The 24,172-nt window shown below is 36.8% G+C and overlaps 1 long non-coding RNA gene across 1 annotated transcript; it reads left to right on the forward strand.

Moving 5' to 3' along the window:
- The first annotated feature begins 1,196 nt into the window (after positions 1-1,196).
- On the forward strand, positions 1,197-24,100 carry LOC108503651. Its single transcript, XR_001876886.1, has 4 exons — positions 1,197-1,283; positions 18,722-18,762; positions 21,735-21,942; positions 24,031-24,100. It is a non-coding gene; the product is annotated as an uncharacterized LOC108503651 (long non-coding RNA).
- Positions 24,101-24,172: the final 72 nt, after the last annotated feature.

The raw sequence follows: 24,172 nt of genomic DNA on the forward strand, positions 1-24,172 counted from the left end.
AGTTTCTAAAACTTTTTCAATCTACCACAAAAATAAATCCAAGCAATGTTTCTGTAAGAAAGAGAAAGTGTTTTAAAACATAAGCAGTTTCAGTTTTGTTCATCTCATTCAACTTTGTTCTCTGTTTTCCTGTAAAATAGAAAATTAAACAACATGGGTGAAAAAATCATAGAGCTCCCAAATTTGTAAGCACTTGGTGAAATGTACTGTATATTGAAATTTACAGGTTTTGCCAAGCTCTGATAAAACAAATAAATCACCCTGCTTGGAGAAATTTTTTCATGGTTTACTGAATATTCTGAACATGCTGCAAACTCAACTGAAAGTAATAATAAAATCTAATCAAAACTATTACCAATTTGTAGGACAAGAAGAAGGTTAAGAAAATGAATCATGATTTTTATAAAGTATTTTCTGGAAGGATTAGCTCCTGTAATTCTCGTAGGCTATGAGAAAGCCTTTGTCTCTTTGCTATACCTACCCTCACTGTAATGTCAGTGTACCTCACAACTCTTACTGTGTTTAACACAATAATGTATTAATATATAGAGTTCATTTTCTTCATACAAGCCTATATCATGCTATTTTTTGAATTTGAGTTGAAAATTCAACACAAGTGTTGTTAACCTAGAGATGTTTTAATTATCGTTGAACAGTGCTTACAACGCATCAGGGACCTTTTAGTTTTTTCAGCCTTCCCTGACAGCAAGGAGGCTGGGGGTGCACAAGTTGAGAGGGGATGCAGCCAGATAATAAAACATTACCACCATAGAGGGGGCCTCTGGTGGTCTAGTGGTTAGGGTGCAGGACTCTCACCGCTGCAACCCGGGTTCGATTCCCAGCCCCCCGGGCAGATGGAGCTCGTCAGCCCTGTGAGGCAATCCATCTAAGAGAAGGTCACTCTAAACAAACCTATGTCCTGGGGACCTCACTGCCACTGTCCAAGCTTGCTCGGCCCCGGCAGATGAACCTCAGGATTAAAGGGTGGGCTCAGTTCAGCGCACGCTGTGTCTCACCTAAAAAAAAAATCCACTGCGCAGGCTCGAAGGGTTAATGACCTTTCCCAAATCTTCGCTCGCGAAGACTGGTCATTATTATTATACCACCATAGAGGTATATTCCACACAATATGACATCATGCTCAGCAATAAGAGCTGCAGGAAAGAAGGAGGAAGGGAGAGAACATTTGGAGTGATTACGTTTCTCTTCTCAAGTCACTGTTACATGAGGCGGAGCCCTGCTTTCCTAGAGACAGCCAAACACCTACCTGCCCATGCAAAGTGGTGAATGAATTCCTTACTTTGTTTCTGAGCGCATCTATGCTTTACCTATTAAGGTGCCTTTATCTCAACCCACAAGTTTTCGTGCTTTTGCTGTTCTGATTCTCTCCCCTATCCCATTGGTGGGGACTGAGCAAGTGGCTGTGTGGGGCTGAGCTGCACGCTGGGGTTAAACCACAACACAACTCCATGAATTATAAACTTTATTTAATAGATGGGGAAAATAGAGCAAACATAGCAAGCAGACCTATTGAATATCACTGAGCAAGTCTATGACTCTAAGAAACTGAAGATTTCTTACCATAGGCTAGAAAACAATACTTTGTCCATTTTTCTTGTAATCTGTTACTTTCATTTGCAAAGTACATCCAGACAAAACAGCCCACACAAAAATGATAGAATTTTCCTTGATAACTGAAGAGGACGTAGGTCAATCTCCTCACAGAAAATACTACACTAAAAAAGTAAATTGCATCTGGGGTTTTGGATCTACCCTCTGCAATCAATATTTAGCTATTTCTTTTACAATGGGGAAGACATGCTTCTTATTGTGATTAAACCGCTTCCCAAAAGTCTTTCAAAACTAGAATTGCAAATATGCTTTTGTAGTTCTTCAGTTTTCTTGTTTTGTTTGCTCTCTTCAAGGCCTGACCTCCCCATCACAGAAGTCACAGTTCCCTATACCTACACAAAATCATATCTTTTCAACCTGGGATTGTTGGAGCAGAAGGCACTGAACACATCCTTGATGTGAACCTCAGTGGTTGTGTTACTCTAGAAAATGCAGAACCCTGTGGTAGGCCAAAAAATCCTATTACTCTCTAACACTCCAATATGGTTTTATTGGAACTCTGTATTTCAAAGTTGAATACATTGGACTTTTAGCTCTGCTATAAGCCTGACTAGGAGTGAATTTTATAAGTGTTCTTATAGTTTAAGTTAAACCATGTCCAAATGCATTATTGCTATTAGACATTAGCTATTCAAATTACTTTATAAATATGTACTGCCTATAGAAAACATGAATGGAAACCACACTTATTCTACATATTTCTTGTACAATGATAAAAATAAATCCCACATTATAGAAACATGCAAAATTGAAATTTTCACAATACATCCATAGAGTTGGTAATATTAAAAATACAGTTAATTTTGCCCTGGCAAATATAAGGCATAGCTTGGAACTTTATCAAAGCTTTTAAAAAAAGTCTTTTAAATACTGTTTTTTCCTGGATTTTACTGAACTCTTGGGAATCAGTTGCTCATAGCTGATGTAGAACTGTTGAGATAACTGATGACATAACATGTCAACAACATGAATAGTCTGACACCACAATAAATTTCAACAATCTAACATTGTAAGCATCAAGAGAATACAAAATAAAGCAACAACTTTATCCCAAAAGGATAAAGTCCTTCTTCTGTGGACTATACGGAAAAGGAAAACAGTAGGTGTATGCATGTTGAGACCTAGAGAGTCTTATTGCACAGTGAAAGGTTGGTGTGGTCTTCTAGACCATAGTCCTGTTATACACAGAGCAGCCTGACCCTTAAACCCATGAGAACTCAATGCAATTTAGGCATGTAGTTTATCCATCTATAAGCTCTAATAAGTCAGGACATGATTGTTTCCTACAGTATATTCTCAAGTGCTTCATCCAGTATAGTATTAAATTATTCACGTTGGGCTTCCAATACCTCCTCGGGCAGATTACTATGGCCTAATAGACCTCACAGGAAGTTTTATTGGTGTAAAGTCTGCATTTCTCTTAGTTCATTTTCATTCAGTTGTTTCCGGTTATGGTGCCTTGGACCTCTCAAAGGAAATTCTATACCTTCTAGATGCTTACACTATTCAGTTGCTTGTAGACAGATATTGCATCCTCTAGCAATGAGTTTCTGGCCAGTGGTATCCACTCTGTTATTTTTTACTCTTTCTTCATAATCTGTCTTTCTCAGTATATTTTTCTGTTGAGTTTCTTTACATGATAATTAGTTGTAAATTGGTGGATTAGCAGCAACCTTGAAATCAGATTGTTTAATACGGAAAATATATGAACCAAGAACTAACTTAAAAAACTTGGCTGGTACATTCTCACATACTTATTTCATCATCCAGCATCAAGGATATTTTGAAAAATTTGTGTTCTTAGTGAAAACACATCAGCAGTTGAAAACTGAAGTCCCAGTTGGGACTATATGATTTAATGACTCTCGCTTAGCATCAATCTTATGCCATTAATTTTCTGAAATGAACCATATTGACAAGCATGTACACAAGTTATTTAGCCATGACCTGCCACTAGTTTTCAGTTGTTCATGCCAAAAGGGAGCATACAATATGACTAGAAGCCTCCTGAAATATTGCTGAAGATTATTGTCTGAGGCAGATGCTTGTATTTGACTGGCCTACATATTCCAGTCTTATGTACTATGGAATTCCTTCATTCTTTATAAGAGGTTTGTGAGATGGAAACATAAACAAAAATTCAAATCCTTCATGACCACTGCAAAACAATAAAAATCTTACAACTCTGAATTTAAAACTCATGGGTGTACTGTAATTAATAGGAATATTTAGGAATAATTACATGTGATTTTCTTTCCCTTTAATGTGTAAACTTTTATAAGCTACTCAATTAAATCTCCAAAAGCACCTTCCAGCATAGTAACTTAGCTGAACATAAGAGGGAGAATTTTGTTATTTAAATAGTTCTAAAGATAAATTATTCCTTTTTTTTATCAAACAATATAGAATTGGTAAGGAAATACAGTGGTGGGTTTTCACCTGTCTTAGAGTTTTCAACCTTTTTACTATGTTTTGTTTCATGCTATTTAGTTATAAGCCTTAGTAATGTCGTCAGCATGATTAAGAAGGCACTGAAAATAAAGCATGGGGATAGTTAGAATCAACTTAGATTTTAAGTATTTTTATTTTGGATGTAAATTTTAATGAAAAACATATTTCCAATGGCAATGGAGGACTTTCAAATCACTCAGTTTTAGACCTTCAGAATAGACATTTAACTTAGTATAAGTGTGCAGGTTGCCTGCATAGCAAACAGAGAAAGCTAGCAATGTTAAAAGGTTCTTTGGGAACTACCATCTTGTTTTACTATATTTGTAATTTTTGCTAAAGGAGTTGAAAATGAAATAAGGTAGTTGCTCTTAAAAATTTCTATGAAAGACCAGACTACTACTTAAACCAGCAGCAGCTGTTTCAGAGATGAGTGCTAAAAGGTTTCCAGTAGTTTAGGTGACAGATTTTCACAGAGTTATTTCTAACTCACAAAAATATAAGTGAATATTCTTTTCAATTATTTCTTTCTTTCTTTCTTTTTCTTTCTTTCTTTCTTTCTTTCTTTCTTTCTTTCTTTTTCTTTTTCTTTTCTTCTCTCCTCTGCATCTATTTAACAAATTGTGCTGTCATATCAAATGCACAGAAGTAATGTATAGTATCAAAAACTCAGCATATGACAATAACTAATGGTACCTAAGGACTTTACTCAGTCAGATGCTCGTGACCATGTGTCACTTTCCTTACTTCAGCCCCAGTTCGGAAACCATATAGTCTTGTTATAATTAGTCCTTTGGAGAGGCAAGATTTACCAATTCAGCCAGAAGACCAGAGTTCACGGGTTTTTTGATTTGCAACTCAGAGCATGAACAAAGGTTCTTGCACTTACCTGAACCCAAGAGTGTAAACACATCCGAAATGACCCAATTTGTTCCTACATGTATGATGAGCATTGACCTCTGATGACTTTTGCAGTATATAGTAGCAAAAAAATATATAACTGTCTCTGCTCTTACCTACTAGAGCACTTATATTTTCTCCCATCAAGTGATTTTTAAAATCATAACTCAAAGCCCGTAGTCATTTTTAAAAAGGAAAAAAAAGCAGAACTGATGGTAGAAATATGAGCGCATTGCTGAATACCTACCCAGACCTCCTGCATTTTGGAGTAAAGACAGTTCTCAGCTAATAAATAAAAAAACAAAACAAAACAAAACAAAACAAAACAAGAAAAAAAAAATGTCCCAAACAATGCAACTTACATATTTGACTCGGTGTTTAAAACAAATAAGCAAAATCAAAGCAAGCAATAAAACAAAACCCCAAACCCTTTCAGAACAGAAAACAGTGAATAAAATTTGCCAAGTGGAAAGCCCCGTGATAGCCAGAATTCTGCCTGTCTAGGTTACAGATGGTGAACATAGCTAATGTAGAATAGAGCTAGCTGTAGAAGATATGGAGAAGGCAAATCAACAAGAGGAAAGACCTGAGAGCTAAAACCACCAAAGATCATGAGAAAGTGCTGCGAGTGAGGATTTGAACCATGTATTTTCTTTTTCTTATATATATTGACTTCCTGAGATGAAGCAGTTTTGCACTAGAAATTGGGAAAAACCATTAGAAGGTATAAACAGCTGTAGGAGCCATTCATTCATGGCTAACTACTGTCACATTGTCACATTTCGATGCATTACTTCCATTAGGACAGCATGTCATGTTCCCCCTTGCAAGTAACATTGTTAAGTGATGGACAATGCACATCTGTTCCCAACATGTGTAACTACACAAAGTCTGAGGTTTTAAAAGGATCTAAAGATGAGCTCCACTGGCTTATTAGCTGTGAAGCTCTTGTGGCATCCATGTAAAGTTGAAGAAGGCACTTCATCATCACCCTAGCCCTGATTTCTATTATACAAGGAGAACAGGCTATGCCAGAGTGTGATTGAGTACACCTGAGGTCTGGGTTGTCTTCCAGAAGTGCCTGCCTCTGCCTGTTGCCAAAGACAGAGCATAAGATAACACTCTTCTGACTTAATTGTGAGGTATATGTGAGGTACATAGGATGAATCTGGCCTCTGTACTGTGCTCAACCAGGTCCAGCAACATAAAGTTTTTAAAACACAATGAGGTATAAGACTGCAGAGGAGTGTTAAAGAGAGATGTGATTTAATACTACTGTTCTGGCCTGTTTATTTAGGAGGAATTTTTCTGCCAAACATTCACATAAGTTCATCTGGAACGATGCTTAATACTGTGAATGCTTTCATATACACCAATAAATGAAACGTCCTTATGAGTCACAAGCTCTATAGATTCTCACTCTCTCATTAATTAGCAAAGAGGTCAATTTGATGGATGAGAAGGTGAAATCCCATTTGGTCTCATCACCCACCATCAGAAAAAATGAGAACTGAAGATTCAAAGGTACATCTTTAGTTTAATTGCATTTCACATTTAAATAACATAAAACTGTTGGCTAGCAACAAATCCTCTTAAATCACTTATAACTTTGTGTGCTACAACCCAGTTCTCGCATAGGTAAAACCACTTCAGACATGAATAAAGATTTATGGACTACTCCCAAAGAGCATAAAGAAAGACAAAGCTTACAAACCCTCTCTCAGACAGAATCTGAACTGTTCAGCTGCACATTGTAGGCTATATACATCTGATATTTTTATTTCTTCTCATTTGCAGAATAGTGGTACTCAGTAGCACCAAACACTGACATTGTCCAAGGACAGGGAAAGAGTCAGTTAAGGAGTCAGGATTTAATTTGCAAAACAATGCAAGTAGTTGGAGAGCATACAGAGGGAAGGCAAGGGTCATAGGGCCAGAGGCATTAAATCACAGACTAGCAGTATGTATAGATCCAATTTCAAAGTGACCTTGGACTTAAGCATATTTTTTTTCTGGTCATGATTAATCATAAACATCAAGCCTGTCATGAGCAATGTAAATGATTTTGCAACAGACTATGTGTATTAGTCCAGAAAGGGCCCAGAAGGTGCAATTCTTTCTTTGTTGTAGCAATATCTGTATTAAAAGTAAAATAGGCTGGGGAACCATAAATTCAAGATTATGATCAAGAACCAGTTCTTAGATATGTTCCTAGGCATTTAAATACCAATCAGCACGCCAGTAAAAAACTCCTGTGCCATAGTTGAGAATCATAGAATTATAGAATGTCCTGAGTTGGAAGGAACCTATAAGAACCACTGAGTCCAACTCCTGGCCCTGGTACAGGACAACCGCAAAAAACACACTGTGTGCCTGAGAGAATTGTCCAAATATTTCTTGAACTCTGACAGACCACTTCCCCGTGAAGCCTGTTCCAATGTCCAACCACCTTCTGGATGACGAATCTGATTTCCTAATATCTAATCTAAACTTCCCCTGACACAGCTTCACATCATTTCCTCTGGTCCTATAACTGGTCACTCGAAAGAAGAGATCAGTGCCACTTCTTCCTTCCTCACTTTCATCCTCAACAGGAAGCTGTAGACCACTATGAGGTCTCTCTGATTTCTCTTTTCTAGGCTGTGTTTGTTAACAGTATCAGCCATGCACTTGCATATGCTATGATGCCAACTTTTGTATTCTGATCTTATAAATAATAAGCAAACTCAGTAAAAAGTGCAATTCTGCTTCACTAGAAACTAAGTTGACAGAGTTTTGTTCAGACTATGGCCTATGCCTCCCCACAGTAACATGTTCTGAATAAGACATGCACAACTCAGAGATCTATTTCGACATCATTAATAAAAGCTATAAATTATATATGTCCATTTGTCTTGTGACAGTAGACAAGATATGAGCCCCAATTCAAAGGAGTATGTGCATCAATAACAATGTTAATATCGAAAGTATCAAAGAACTAAAATACTGAAAGCATTCTAAGTAGTGTTGTACAAACCATCCTGTTGTTTGTGACACTTGCTCTAACACCACCACTTCAGGAACTGCTTGTGATTATCTGAATTGCAACAAAAATTAAAGCTCCAAATAGCACTAACACATGATAACTTTATGGCCTATTCCCCCATGGCAACTGAGGTATTATACTTATTACACTTAATAAATCCTATTGCAATTTTGCAGAATGACAAAATGGTTGAGGTTGACACAGATCATCTAATTCAACACCCAGCATATTCAAAGACCAGGTTGCGCAGGACCATGACTAAAAAGGTTTTCAATATCTCTAAAGATGGAGACTATACAGGCTCTCTGGGCAACATGTGCCAGTGCTTGAGCACTGGCACAGTAAAAGCAAGTGTTTTCTTTGTGTCCAGAAGGAATTTGATGTGTTTTGATTTATGGTCATTGCCTCTTGCCCTGTCACTGTGTAATTCTGAGAAAAGTCTGGCTATGCCTTCTTCATTCCCTTGCATTATGTATTTACACATATTGACAAGATCCCTCTTAGCCTTCTCATCTCCAGGTTGCACAATCTCAGCACTTTCAGCCTCTCCTTATCAGGCGGATGCTCCAGCCCCTTAATCACCTCACTAGCCTTTCCCTAGATTGTCCACAGTATGTCCTTATCTCTCTTGTACTGGGTAGTCCCAAACTGGACCATTCACTCCACATGTGTCTCACCAGCACTGAGTGGAGGGGAAGACTCATCACCCTTGGTCTGCTGGCAGCACTTCTAACGCAGCTTTATCCATGCTGGCCCTTTGATGTTGTTGGCTGATGGGCAGCCTGTTTTCCACCAGGACCCTCAGGCTCTATTCTGCAAAACTGCTCTCCAGTCTGTGGGCCCACAGCATATATTGGTGCGGATTTTGTCTCCCCAGGTGTGGGACTTCCCTCTTCTCTTTTGCAGAACTCCGTAAGGTTCCCAGTTGCCCATTTCTTCAGCCTGTGTAGCTCCCTCTGAATAGCAGTATAAGCATATTGTCTATCAACCACTCTTCCCAGTTTTGTGTCCTCTGCAAACTTGCTGGAAGCATACTTGATCCCATCATCCAGGTCATTAATAAAGATGTTAAACAGTATTAGAATCGCTATTGAGCTCTGAGACACAATGCTGGTAACTGGCCTCCAGCTGGAGTTTGTGCCAGTGATCTTTGAACCAGGTAGTTCAGCCAGTTTTCAGTCCACATTCCTGGTCATCCAACTGACCAGAACTGTCTATAATTTTAATAGATTATATTAATATTAGTATGCATTATAACTTGTTCTAATTTATCAGTGCTAAATAGCAAAACAATTTGCCTGATGTTAACTATATAGAGTCTGCTCTGACAAATCATGGCTGCCCAGACATCAAAGGTCCAGCGTGAGCCCAGGGACGAAAGATATTATTGACTGGTTATGTCTTCCACCTATCTGAAGTCATGTTGTCACCCCAGTCATGGCAACGCATAATTCTGGTTCATCTATGGTCAAGGAGTCAAAATCAGAGGATGCACTGTAGAAAGAAATCTAACAGCAAAAAAGATCATCCCATGGTTACAGAAAGGGGACTTTTGTGCTGAAATGGGGCAGTAATAGTATTGTTGACCCAGCACAAATATATTTACCATAACTTGTAGCAAGGCGATCTCTGACTTTGTATAGCAGTGGATAAAATTGGCCAGCAATTTAACAAGCAGTAATTTCAACAATCCTAAACTCTAAATCTAGACATTTGTGATTTCTAACTCTGAACACTACCTGTAAGTATATGCAGAGGAAGAGGTACTACTTGGGGTTAGTTCATCTAAATTTAAAATAGATGTTTAAGATAAGAAGTGAATCAATTTCTGCATATGTCTTTTTCTCTCAGTCAATAAGGTGACTAGGTCAGGCTAATTCCTAGTCCTTCTTCAACTCCTAAAGGTAGAAATAGCTGAATCCACATTGTGAAAATGCTGTGAATGAAGAAAACAGGACTTGGAAGTAGTACACCTGTACAAATACACAGAGAAGTCTTAAAGGGAATAAATGGGTTATTTATGGAGCTTAGTGATCAGGAGTGTGATGATGGAAGTGACAGTGACAGAAGAAAAAGAGGAGGGGTGAAAGTAGTGACAGGGAAGGACAGTAGATCACACGTGGCCACGTAAAGTTGAAACTGGCAGCAATCTAACAAGGAGATGTCAGAATTCTGCATCACCTTGCTAAACCAAGCACAGGGAGGCAAACCCAGAGTAAGAAGTTAGGTCAAGATCTAGGAGTCATAGTCATTAAACATGTGAGTGGCTAAAACCACTTTAAAAGGTACATATAAAATGTGATAATGAAATATGCATTAACTTAATTAGGATCATCAGAGACAAATCATTCCCTTTTTATGTATTTAACTGATCCATGTGAATAAAAAATTATTGAAAAGAAAAATTAAAAAGGTAGATAAAGGACAGACAAAAGACATTGATGTTCTAGACAGATATCAAATTACCCAGTCACTCTTTGATGACAGTATTTAAGACATCTAAAAATGTACCAGTATGGAGGTTACAATGAGTAACACAAAGGCAGGAAGTAGTTGTTCCTGGCAAAGGTGTCCAAAATGTATTTAACAATGTTACAGAGACTTTTCGGGAATTAATACTTAGAAATTAAAAAGTGACTCTATTATTCACATTTTTGGTGATTCGTAAGATATTTGGTTTACTCTGATGGACTAAGAGCTCCTCCCTTCAGCCCCAATAATCAGCATTCGCATGATAATATCAGCATCCCCATAACGCTGATATTCATGTATTGCGGACATTGGGTTCTTTGCAAATTTGCTCAAACCTCTTTTCTCCTAAGGATTATGCCTGTCTACATGGGGGTATTGAACTCTGAGTGGTATAGTCTTGCTGCTCCTGGATTTTTGACAGGTTTCTGTGTTATTTTAGTCTACTTCTGAGTCTTAATATTTACCCTCCTGTTTATCTTCCAGCCCAAACAAATAAGGCACTGTCTTGACATTAAGCTTGTTCTGGGAATGTTACCAGAGAGTCTTGAGAAAATTCTTGTTTTATGATAACGTTTTATGGTTTTGTTATTTCTTTTGACTGGGATTCAGTGGAGCTGCTCTGTCTATGGGACCACTATTTTAAGGGGGGCAAGAAAATAAATTATAAGGAAATTAAGTGTAAACTGGTTTGCATGAAAATGGAAAAAAGCCACAGGCGAGTACTGTTGTATTTTGCTTCACATCGTCCATTTAAAAACTCTTCACTATAAGCTTTTATCAATATAACCTTTTATCAATATAACCATTTATCAATATAACAACTCTTTATATTGATAAAAAGACCACTCATGTTTAAAGTAATACAGTATTTATCACTGTGTTAATAAAGCAACCTTTATTAAATACAATATTCTGTGTCCAACAATAGCCAATACTGCAAACTCCAGGAGAAATGACCAGGGCACTGATTTGTGACATACTGCACGTCAAGTAAAAATTTATGTTATGTGTTTTGAGGGTAATTTAGTTATAACTGAAAATTTAAAGCGCTGCATGTGTATCCTACTTATTTACTGAATTCACTACAAACGGTTTATTATTCTTTGACGATTTTTTTCATCGTTAGGAGGATGCCCTGAAGGGTTGAGGAGAATGAGTATACATATGTAGAAGCCAGAAACATTCGATCTCATTAAGCAATGAAAATTGTCAGTGTAATGCAGGAATGAAAGTATATGACATTGCTAGTCTTATTTACACAGATGATTAAAAAGAGATAAAGTAGTTGACCCAGACAGCTAATAAATACAGCATTAAAAACACAGCATTTTCCACCTTATTTTTTCTGACCTACTTTTCTTTCCCATAATTGTCTTACAGTTATATCCTGAGTTCACATATTTCTTGTATTCATTATTCTGGCTTCCTAGTTATTTGTTAAATTTAGTAAGAATTTGTTTGATTAGGTTTGATTTAGTTCCTCTTGGGAGCCCTGAAGGACTGGGAAAGATAAGCAAATCCTACAAGTAGGACCTACACATGTTCTCTATCTCATTAAGGAATGAAAAGTGCTAGGTTAAGGGAAGAAAGGAGAAGTGTTATTCCTATTTACATTGAACTTTTAAAAAGCTGTGGTATGATTCTCTATGTTGTTTAAAGCTAACTACGTTCAACAAACTTTGGAGTTCATTCAAAACCAAGGGAATTGGATATTTCTCAGTATATGAAGTTTACATCCTTAATGAAATTTAAAATAATAACTGTACAGAATCTTACTTTTCCCCTATAATTCTATTTTTTCACATCACTTTGTCATAATAAGAGTGCCTCACTAATCAACATTTCAGAGCTGGATTTTCAAAATATTAAGACCTGGCCTTAAAAAAGCCTATACCTTTATTTAAGAAACAAAGAGACTATTTCAACCATTAACAAAAAGGTAGTATTTGGCCCTTAGTTAACTTACTATAGTCAGTTATGCCTCTTGCGAGCAGTAAAGCAGAAAGAAATTAATTCAAAATATTAAACCCTTGTTTTTTACTAACATTGCCAGACTGGAGTGTCTGATTTATTACATTTTCTATGTAGTCTACGTCCAAAGTTGACAACTTCCACATTGTGTGTCCTGCCTCCCCTTCCAAAACTGGTAAAGTCTACTTCTGTCAGTTTATTCATGTTTCAGAAGCATTTTTTAAAAGGATCTTTAATTATGTTTGCAAGTCTAGTATTTGCCCTTGAGAAAGACAAATTAAGATATATTCTTCTCACCATTACAATTATTTTCCTCAGCATTTTTTTTCAAACATTTTTCTACTTTTCCCTACTCACATGATTTGCTAGATAAACACATTGAGAGGTACGGTAGGGACACATTCCCCTCAAGTATTTTATCTTCACTGGGAATTTAAAATAAAATTCCTGTAATATGTTAACATTGAAATGTTCATAAGTCACTTAAATACATATTCAGATGTAGGATTAGTTTCTCATAGGCCACTATTTCACTGAACATATAACCTTGCTCAAGCAAGAACTGTAGAAACTGCAACTCCAGTAGGCTAGAGATCATTGAATCATAGAATCATAGAATGATTCGGGTTGTAATAGACCTTAGAGATCATCTAGTTCCAACCATCTGCCATGGGCAGGGACATTTTGCACTAGACCAGGTTGCTCAAAGCCCCATTTATCCTGGCCTTAACACTTCAGGGGTGGGGCATCCACAACTTCTCAGGGCAACCAGTGTCTTACCACCCTCAGAGTAAAGAATTTATTCCAAACGTCCAATCTGAACCTTCTGTCAGTTTAAAACCATCCCCTCTTGTCCTATCACTACACAACCATCGTAGTGACTTTTTCTTCCCCACCCAGGGGCAGAGGTACAGAACATCATGCTCCATCTTCTGAACAGTTGTCACACTTCCATGAAAACAAGAAGGTCAGAAATAGTTCTTTTAAAAATTAAATTTTATTTCCGATCAAAACTGAGGTTCTCGTGTAACCTCTAAATAAAAACAACTTTACCTGTTGGTAAAGTAATCATCACTAAAAATCAAAAAAAATCCATAGGCATCAATGTTATCAGCTTATGAATGCATGACAGTCTCGTTTTATTCAGTAATACACTGAAGGATTACAGAAGCATAAAATGAAATTTTCTTTAAAGGAAACCCAGCCCCTGGAGCCAAGTCTAAATATTACAACTGAAAGAGGAGGATTTTTGCAGAGAACTGGGGTAAAACTACCACTTAATGCCACTACTTTAGAGACTGGTCAGAGGAGATCAGACTGAGAAAGGTGCTAAGGCAAGTGTCTAATCAAATGGAGAGACTAACTGTTGTCAGTGGAATAATTAATGAACTTAAAATTAGAGACCTATTTCAGCAGACAATCAAAGAGATGACAGGATCTTGTCCTTTAGGAACAGCAAGGGGAGTAGTTTTCATAGTTTCAAAGTACTCCTTACAGAGGTATTGCAAAAGCCATAAAGCCTTATCAGAGCTAGTGTTTTGAATCCTGGCCCTGACTCCTGATGGGATCAGCACAGAGCATCTGTGTAGCAGCCACGGGTTCCTCACAGCCAGGGGCAGGATTTTTTCCTTAGTTACAGGTTGACACTTGTCCAGGAGATGTTTGCTGCTGAGAGACGCTGAGATATACTAACTTGTGCCTTTTACAGTTACTGTGAGGCAGCTTGTCTTAAAACAGACAAACAAAAGATAAATAGGGATGCATTAAAAACTAACCATGTCTTTATGCTGTATGATTATTACAATGTTTGAGATCTAATTTAGTGAATGTTATCTGTGCTTCACTAAGAAAGACTATTAAATTGGTTTTGTTTTGAAAAATGCGCTGCCTCCTTTATTTTTTTATTTGTGTATATAGGAATTTGCATTCCCTGGTCTTTATTATTGTCTGACATGCACCATAATATCATCTTATCCCTTTAGCTTTGTTCCATTTCCTTTCATACTACCTCTTAATTATGCTTTTTTCACCTCTAGTCTATGGTTTCTGAGCCTTTAATACACATCTGTGCCAATTCCACCATCCCCAAGGCTTGTCAGGTTAAAGATTAATGAGTAGACTTTACCCAGAGGCTTTACAAAGGTTACACATAATTACAAATGGGTATTTTACACAATGTTGAAAATGTGAAAGCTACTAAAAAAAAAGGGGGGGGGGGATGATGAAATTTATTGGATTTAACCTAGATCTTTTAAGACAAAAAAAAAAGGCAAAATTACCATGAAACCAAACAAGTTAATAAGTTCTGCTCTTTGTTACAAAGATGGTGATAAAAACGAAAACACCATATGGTGGAAATTAGACTGCATCTCAAGCTTACAACATCACTGCATCCTAATTGTCCTTTCAAGTTAAGTAAAATGTGTTTCACGAAGATGTAAAGACAAAAGGGTCTATGATTGTTGGTAACTCTTCAGTTTGTTAAATTTTCATATTTGACCATTTTTAAAGGAAAAAAGAAAACATTTTTCCTGTGGCAAACCCTTAAAAAATTGCTTAACCTAGATGCTTGATGAGAAAAACTTATGTTGGCTAGTCATCTTAATTTTTTGTTTGCTCAATTTACAGAAATACCTTAAAATGCAAACTTAGTATCTGGGACAAGATTTTGATAAGTACAAGTCTAAATTTACATTCATAAACCCATGGTATCATACTAATGAAATAGTCTGACTTTAGGAAGTTCTAAACTTCACCATATCCCATTTAAGTTAATGGAACTACTTTGAAGTCTGCCTTCAGGCACTTTACTTGTTTGCTCCCTTGTTTCTAAAGCTTTCAGTATAGCTGATAAGTGGAGATTTATAAAACAAAAAGAGAAAAACACAAAACCAAAACCAAACAACAGACCAACAACAAAACCTCCCTCTTCCTTTTATATTGTATTATTAGTGTTCAAATTGTGAGTTAAACCTTTCTGAAATGTCTAAGAAACTTGGATACCTTAGAATTTGCTTCCAACTGTGGCTTGTAAGACTACGTTTTTAGAGGTGCTTTGTTTCTTTGTTTTCAGTTAGGCTTGTTGGTGACTTCAGCTCTATAAAAACACTGCAAATTTTAGTATTATCCCTTTTTTCAAATCCTTACTGGTAAAGGAAAAAACCTGGTGTCTCAAGAACCCTTTCGTGCAAAAAGTGTCACCACTCTTCAAGAGTAAGAGAATAACAAAGTGAACACCTAAAACTACTTAAGTCCTAGAATTGTCTCTGAAAATGATCTAAACCCAGATGTTTTGTATGTTTATTTGGATTTCTCATTTAAGCATTTGCAATATAGGTGCTCTGTTTCCTTCAGTTATTTTCTTTCTTTTTTGCCTACTCTTTTGCCTGTGAGCAATATCTGCCTAGCTTTAATTCCAGTCATATATGAGTTTAACTCTTTCAGCAAGTGGCATTTGAATAGACAAAATTTAAAATGTTGCATTTGACCATTAAGCAACTTGAGTTCGCATTTGAAACACCAGATAAATTGTTGGATTTCATTGCAATTCTGATTATTAAATATAAAACACTCTCTCGCGTTACGTGATCAGGGACAAGGCCCCTAAATGATGAGATACACATTATGCAAACAGTAAACCAATCTTTCGATTAGTACAAAGAATTATGCTTTATAATTATTACCGTGTTCCTCTTATGTAGTTTTACAGCAGTTTATGGCAAATGATTATTTTATTAAATGCTAATGTCAGAATTTGACCTAAAACTCGGATTCTATTTTTTTTTTGCATGAGTGAATGACTCTAATTTAAAGTAAACATTATCACTTACAGTTTAAAATTCTAATTTCAGGAATTGTTCTTTCTATTCAGTAATAACATACTTCTATAGCTGATCACAAAGCAAATTTAACATCACCGTATTTTTAGAGAGGGAAGCAAATGCTGAGAATCAAAAGGAAAGCAAAACCACCCAGGCACTTCCATTAGAGAGTAGTATTTTTCACCAAAAAACTTGTCTTAAAAATGAGACAGGATTATTTAAGTTTTTTTATCACAGAGTGTTGAAATGCTTCACAATGTGTAGGGTACTTTTGCGTATGTAAGTAGTTTCTAGCTCTCTTGTAGAGATTGAACTACTCTGAAAGCAAGGCAAAAAAAAAAGAGGGATGTAAAGACTGACTCGAATCTTACATTCAGAATGCTTAAGTCTGAGGAGGGTTAATTTTTAACTGTTTTGATTTATTTTAGTTTTTAACATAATTATTGCTTAGTAAAAAAAATCATACCTTTGGGAGCACCACACACTGCCCTGAGGGAGTCAAGTTCCCTTTTGCAGCATAGCCAGAATATTTTGATTTTTTATATTGTATTTTGAATTATTTTTTTTTAAAAGTATTTATTTTCCTAGACATGAATAGGAAATTCTTATTTTAGGAAGAGCATTGTCAGCAGGTTGAGGGAGATTGTCCTGCCTTCTACTCAGTTCTAGTGAGGCTGCATCTGGAATGCTGTGTCCAGTTCTGGGCTCCTCAGTGTCAGAGAGACATGGAGCTCCTGGATTGGGTCCAGCGGAGGGTAGTGAAGATGATTAGGGGACAGGAACAACTCTCTTGTGAATAAGCTGAGGGAGCTGGGCCTGTTCAGCCTTGAAAAGACTGAGATGGGACCTCATCAATGTTTTTAAGTATGTGAAAGGAGGGTGTCAAGAGGACAGATCCAGGCTCTTCTTGGTGGTGCTAACCAACAGGACAAGAGGCAACAGGCAGAAACTCTTTCACAGGAAGTTCCACATAAACATGAGGAAGAACTTCTTTGGCATGTGGGTGACCATGCAGTGGAATAGATTGCCCAGAAAAGTTGTGGAGTCTCCCTCACTGGAGATATTTAAGAACTGTCTGGACACAATCCTGTATAATGTGCTCTAGAGCGACCCTTCTTGAGCAGGGAGATTGGACCAGATGATCCACTGACAGTGACCCTTCCAACCTTACCCATTTTTGAGTGGGTACAGAAGCAAGGAAGGACATCTATTTCAAGATACTAAACATTCTTTTTTGTGGTGCATCAAATAAGGATTTTTCCCGCTGCTTTGGAGATGAGGGAAAAATTAGAAGAAAAGAGTTTAAAAGAAAATAAAAAAGAAATTCAGTGTTGGCTAATGATACATCCTACTTTTCTTTTGAAGGTTATTTTAAAATTACAAAGATATCTCATAGTTCCCATCACTAAAAGATACAGCTTAATTCTTTCTCCCTGGACCTGCAGAGCTGAAACTTAATCACACAAGTAGACCCACACTGGCTTCAGTGAAGGTGCTTGTTTGTTTGTATCAAACTCAGACACATATTCATATACAATTCTGTAATTATCAATGTGCATAACATTTTGCAGGACAGCCACCTCATGTTTATGTCTGACCCACTCTAATTACATTAAGCATGGCTAAAAATTCTTGTCCTCCTGCCAGGCTACCACACTTTTAACTCTGTATGAGGCTTGTAGGAAGGAAAATAAATCTATGTACAACCTTTTGCTTTCAAGGAGTTTTCCTATTGTTTATTTAACTTTCACCTAAGCTAGAAGTAAACAGGTAGATCAGTTAACAATATGGGAAAAGAGAATTTTGTATAGATTACAGTTTGCATGAAAGCAAAGCACAGCACAGCATGGGTGCTGGTGCAAAGGAGAGAAGAGGCATAAATCACATGCTTATACTATGAAAAAATCACTCTGCTACTGCTTTTAGTGTGCATGAGAGGCAGGTTTGAACATTCAGGTGTATTCTTCAATCTGTCTTTTGAGTGTAAAGTGTAGAAACTGGAAATGTTTTGAATCTTAAGTAGCATTCTGAAAAACATTTTGAGAAAATGTATAAAGAACATATTCCTTTCTCTAAGGGGAACAGTCAAAATTATTGACAAAGTAATTTCACTTCATGACTGGCTTCTACTGCTGTCTTAAGATTTCTTTGTGTGAGTGCCTACACCAGGGTAGCTACAGATCCATGGCAATGCTACACTCTTACATCAGTATGTCTGAGTACTAAAGGCGTCATTGTAAGCCAGTAGCATGGATTGCAAGGGACCCATGAGATAGTGATTATGCTAGATTTTCTTTAAGGTATGCTCTTTTGATTCAGTGGTTTTTCCTTCTGAGAGTATTTGTATCTTGATGTCTTGGATATCTCTAATCAAGTGACATAGAAAGTAGAAGATAAATTATTTTTTTTATTCAATTATAAATCCTTTTAATTTATTCTAAATTTGTTCCAGTTTTCAGATTGCTATAGCACAAGAACAGTGAACTGGACCAGGTGGGTCTACTGCTACTGAAAATTAAAACCCAAAACTGAAACCTTTCTTCATCTGAATCTTATCAGAGTCTGTCATTTGGTTATTTGAATTTCATGAAAACCTTCCCAATAGGTGACACATAGAAATGCCCTCAAGCCTTGATATCTCAGGTCTCACTGCACTCATATTTGTATCTATCATCAAGTAATTTAGACTGGACAAAATCATAAACTTTGATGGATGGTAAAAGCAGCATAATAATTACTAATATTTTTAACTCTATAGCATGTATTTCATTCAAGTTACATTCTAACAATGATGGCTAATGATACCCTCCACTAATATAAATTAATATCACTTACCATTTCCTTCTACTGTTCACGTTGTTCTTTTTTTCTCCAAAGCAGCTTTGTTGTTCACTGGAAATATACATATGGAACAAGTGACAGCTAGTCTCTGTGGCAGAAACATGAAGGGAATTTGAGTATATTTGAGATTATATTGATTTTCCAAACAGAAAACATAAGCAGAGTATTTCTGTATTTAATGAACACTGCATTCATAGCAACAGAAAAAGGGAAAATACGCAGCATGCAACCATTTACTACAGTGATATAGCTGCTGTGCTTAGCCTGAATGGTAAGGGTTTAAAAACTTATGCAACAAAGTTGAAGAAAGCTAATATGCTGGTACCTCTGAAGAATATATATTAATTATTGGAGAAATCGAGACCACAGTAACAATAAACTGGGTTAAACCAAATATCCATCAGTTCATCTCCAACAATGGCCAACAACAGATGCCAATAGAAAGGAGTAAAATAGGTCAAGCATACAATGACACTTTCTCAGCCTCCAGCAATATGTGGCTCTTGGCTTTCCTAAGCTAGAAATGTCATTTTGAGGTGGTGTTTGGAACCAGATTATTAAGAGTGGGGAGGAAAGAAAAAGTCTTTAAAATTGAATGTTTTTACTGAGCCCACTGTAAAGTATCTATAATAAATTTCTAAAATATTGCTCTATTTCAATTTTCTTGTAGATTGTTTACTTAGAAAAACCTACAGGAGCTTATAATATCTAGTGTTAATGGGGAGTAAGGAGGTGTTAAAATAATGCAGAAGTATTGAATGTTTTCAATAAAATCTGCACACCAACTGTGAAACCTCTATGACATATCTCCTAGTAGCTCAAGAAAAAGTTACTCCTACAAAAGTTAGCTATATTAACATGTAGTGATGTACCTATTCTTGTGGGCTATTAGGAATTAGAAAAAGCAATGAAAAATCCTGAAAACCCACAGATGTCCCAGTTTTAGAACATTAGAACCACAAAGTATTTAACAGGGGAAAAAATCCCAAACAAACAAACATACCCACAGCAGAATCAACAAACAACTCTACAAGGAGCAAAATTAAAATAATATCACAAGACACAGTGCTGGATACACTGTCATGTAACTCTTCTATCCAGTTCTTACTTCTCCTCACAATCTTTTTCTAGCCTGAAATTGTATCCCATGTTACAACTTGGTCACTGCAAACTCACCTAAAAGGAAAAGTGATATCAATCTAGAATCAGCTTCTTGGAGGTGAAGACGTATTTGAGAGCATTAATAGATGGGCAGATTTTCAGGTTCACTGTATACACAAGATGAAAAAAGAAATCATAGTAATATTAATGCTTAATCAGTAGGGATGAATTGGAAACAGATCTCGTTGATAGGAACTATGTCCTGTTGAGATTACAAATACGGCTGACAAAGTCACCTATGTGTACATAATCTGACCCAGAAGTTCATCTTATTTTGATTAATAAATTTGTTCTATTAAAAACAAATAAATCACTGTGCTATATATTCAATGGGTTAAAAGTGGCTGGTAGTCATCATCTAATAGGAATGTTTTTAGTGGGATCCCATCATGATCTACTCTTGGCTCCACACTAGTCAATATTGTCAAGGTCTACAGATTACACAAAATCAGTGGAGTGGTAGATCAGGATGAGGATTGGTCAGTTCCACAGAGCAATCAAGTTCCCTTAGCAAGATGAGACCATATGACCATCATGCCTCTTAAAATAATGGAGTTCAAGGACAAGCATCTGTGAAAATGGAATTTAGGTCAGAGTTGCAGGAAGGGGGAATGGTTTTTGGAAAACTGCTGTTTCTGAAGTGCTAAATAGATGACGTTTCAAACATGACCTCCTGGTATGACACAATACATAAAAAGCAAAGCAGTAGTCATATTCAGAAATAAAGAATAATACTGAGAGTAGGCGCAAACTATTTATTCCATCGTATATAACCATTAATAATATTAATAAAACAGTCAAGAAAAATAATAAGAAGTCTGTTGGTTGCAAAAGGGGGATGTTTACAAATTAGAAATATTTAGTGAAGACCTAAAAGATCTACATAAGACCAGGAAAATCTCACTTTTTCTAGGAGTCTAGTGCTCAGTCCTATTAATGTATGGGAAAGGTTATGAGCTGGTTTGATCACTGTGAGTGTCAGAGAAAGATTTCTGACTAGCAAACAATGATAAAACACCTTCCACTGGAAGGGAAAATTAATCTAGATAAATTTAGAGTGGTAATAAGTGATTTTTAACAATGAAAGCTATCAGTTGGTAGAAGAATTTATTGCATCATCTATCTATTGCATCATCTATTTACAACATGGTGGAGCCTCTGCTAATTGAAGGCTCTACCTTTTGTGAAATATATTCTTCAATTCACCCAAGGTTGTAGGTGCAGGAATGAATATTTACAGAAGAGATGCTAACAAAAATCTGTATATGAGGAATCAAAAATGTTGTTATAGATGAGGGGGGGGGGGGAAAGAAAGAGAAAAAAGCTACATACAATGAATCAAAAGGAAAGTACCTTTCCTGAAATAAGATAAAAAAAAAGGTCTCAGTAACACTGATGAGGTACATTTGGGATAACCATTTAAACATTTCTCAACTTTTTAAATTTTGTATTCATCTCTGCAGTGCTAAGCAAGGCTAATACCGGGGGATTAGTTCTAAGCGCACACCTGGCCACAGGAGAGAAGAGGACACAGTTGCTGGAAAATGTGTTGATGTACAGCTTTAGACAAGCTTTGCTGCTGTGAAGGCACAGAGAAAATGAATGTTCAACAATCACCAGTGCCTGATGACCCTCAGCCAGCAGTGCACGTGGAAAGCAACAGTGGCACAGGTCAGAGCACAAGTGGAATGAATCGTGTGCAGGACTTATTCTACACAGGGCTGCTGTGGGGTTGGATAAACATTTTGCTCAGTGCATTTACTCCTCTGTGTGCACTTCATCCAAAACACACTGAGCTCGGCCAAGCAAGAGGACATGTAAATGGATGCTGAAATGGCTCCCACAAGAGGCGGTCCTCTACAAGAGGTGTAGAAATTCCCACCTGTAATGGGTGAGCAGCTTCTGATTGGGTCTTCTCAATCAGTGGACAGTCATCAAGCAAAAGTGACACCATCACAAAGAAGCAAGTCAGAGGGTTGTGTACATGATGCTTCTCTCAACTTCCATATTGTTGCCATATTTCTAGTTCCAACTTGTGAAAATACTAAATAGTTACATATTCTATGAAAAGATTAAATCGTCATTTTGTTGTGGGAATGTTATCTTGTTTCCTTTTATTTTCTAAATCAGAGTATCATTCCCAGATATAGGCAACTGAATGATCTCTAGTGTTTTGGTTTTCTGTTATTGCCTCCAAATCAAGAAGACCATTTTCTGAAGGCTTATTACTCTCAACTGAAAATGTGGGATTCCTTATAATAGTCTATAAGACTATTCCAATATGGATTATATTCAATGATATTTACTTAATGCACCCAATACAGGTCAAAAGCTCATAACAAGAAAGTGACCTGACTCCAAATCTTATTTCAGGCATCAGAACATTTCATACTTCAGGCTGCATTGTGGTTTTGCACAATCTTTCCCTGAAAGCCACGTATAGAACAATCGATGTTTTCAGCAGCTGCTAATTAGCACTATTACAGACTGGACTGCATTATGAGTCAGTGCGACAGAACAATTCAGAACAGCCTGAGAAAGAAATGGGATCTAAATAGAAGTGCAGGTTCTGCCTGGTGAAAGTTTTTTAAGTACTTGAAGATCAGCATGTCCATGACAAATAAAGCCAGGTGAAGCTCTGTCCTGTTTATAACTGCAATATATAAAGGTCAAGGAGGACAAGTCAGAGAAACCAGTTTGCTCATAACTGGACAAATACTTCTCAAATCAGGTGTTTTAGACAGACAATAAAACTCTCTGAGCATGACCCCATCTCTCAATGCAATAATAGCTTTGTGAATACTGCTCCCACTCCTTCCTTGGTATATCCCAAGGTGACTGGTACATCCTTTCTCGCTACCATTTGTAAAGATTTTTAAACCTGCTAATGACTATTAGTGCCATAACCTGGAGGGAAAGAACTTTCTGCCAGACACTCAGATAAATACATCTGTATTTTCAGAACCAAGAAAAGTCTCTCTCATTAACTGCATCCTCCTGGAGGTTTTCAGCCCAGTAGGAGTACAAGCTCAGCACCTAGAAAGGGAAAACCTGCCATGACTGTGAGCCTGCAACTCAACTTCACAGGTCTCTCAACCAAGCAATTGCTGATACATGTTACCACTTGTGCCTGTGTAAATGCACATTAACCCTTTCATTCCATTTTTTTGTGTCCAACTTTTATTTCAGAGACTTATAAAGGCCACCACTGGTAAGAGTCTTTATAGCGGAGAAGAGAAAATATTCCTGACGAGGAAGAGAAAATATCCCTGAACAATCACATAGTTTCTAAATGTGACTACTTGTGCTTTTCATGTGGTCTCTAGCAAAAACCTGAGTTGAGTATCTCACTGGTATCTCTGGTAACACAATGTGAAAAACAGTGTCTGCCTCTCTAACAGAATAAAATTGACCTATAGCTCAGACTGTTGCTGCTAGCTGAAGGTTATTTTGCTTTGACATATCCTTGCAGTGTCCTCTGCTTTAATTAATAATGCTGCTGCCATGTATTATGAAAGTCACTCTTTTGCACATCCTGTTATCTTTCCAAATTAGGCATTTTAAAGTTTAAGCCTTAAGAAACACATAGAATATTTTCAATCGAAAGTCCAATCTATTTACATGCACAAGAGCTGAAAGATTTTTCATGCAAGTGGTTGAACTCAGGTTTTTATTATTTCTGCTTCAGCAGAAAGCAATAAATATGTCTTGAGACATGGGAGAAAGTTAATAAAAACTGTCCTTTCCTCTTTGTTCTAGACCCTGTTTTAAAACCAGCTTGTCTTTCATGAACAAATTAATTGGATTAGCTCTGCTTCAGCCACAAAGGACAACACTGCATGTTACAAGCATATTTGTATAATGAACCATCCCTGCACTGGTATACTAAGGGACTGATTCT

The sequence above is a fragment of the Lepidothrix coronata genome, unplaced genomic scaffold (genome assembly GCF_001604755.1).
Source record: "Lepidothrix coronata isolate B3197 unplaced genomic scaffold, Lepidothrix_coronata-1.0 Scaffold143, whole genome shotgun sequence".
In the NCBI taxonomy this organism is placed as follows: Eukaryota; Metazoa; Chordata; class Aves; order Passeriformes; family Pipridae; genus Lepidothrix; species Lepidothrix coronata.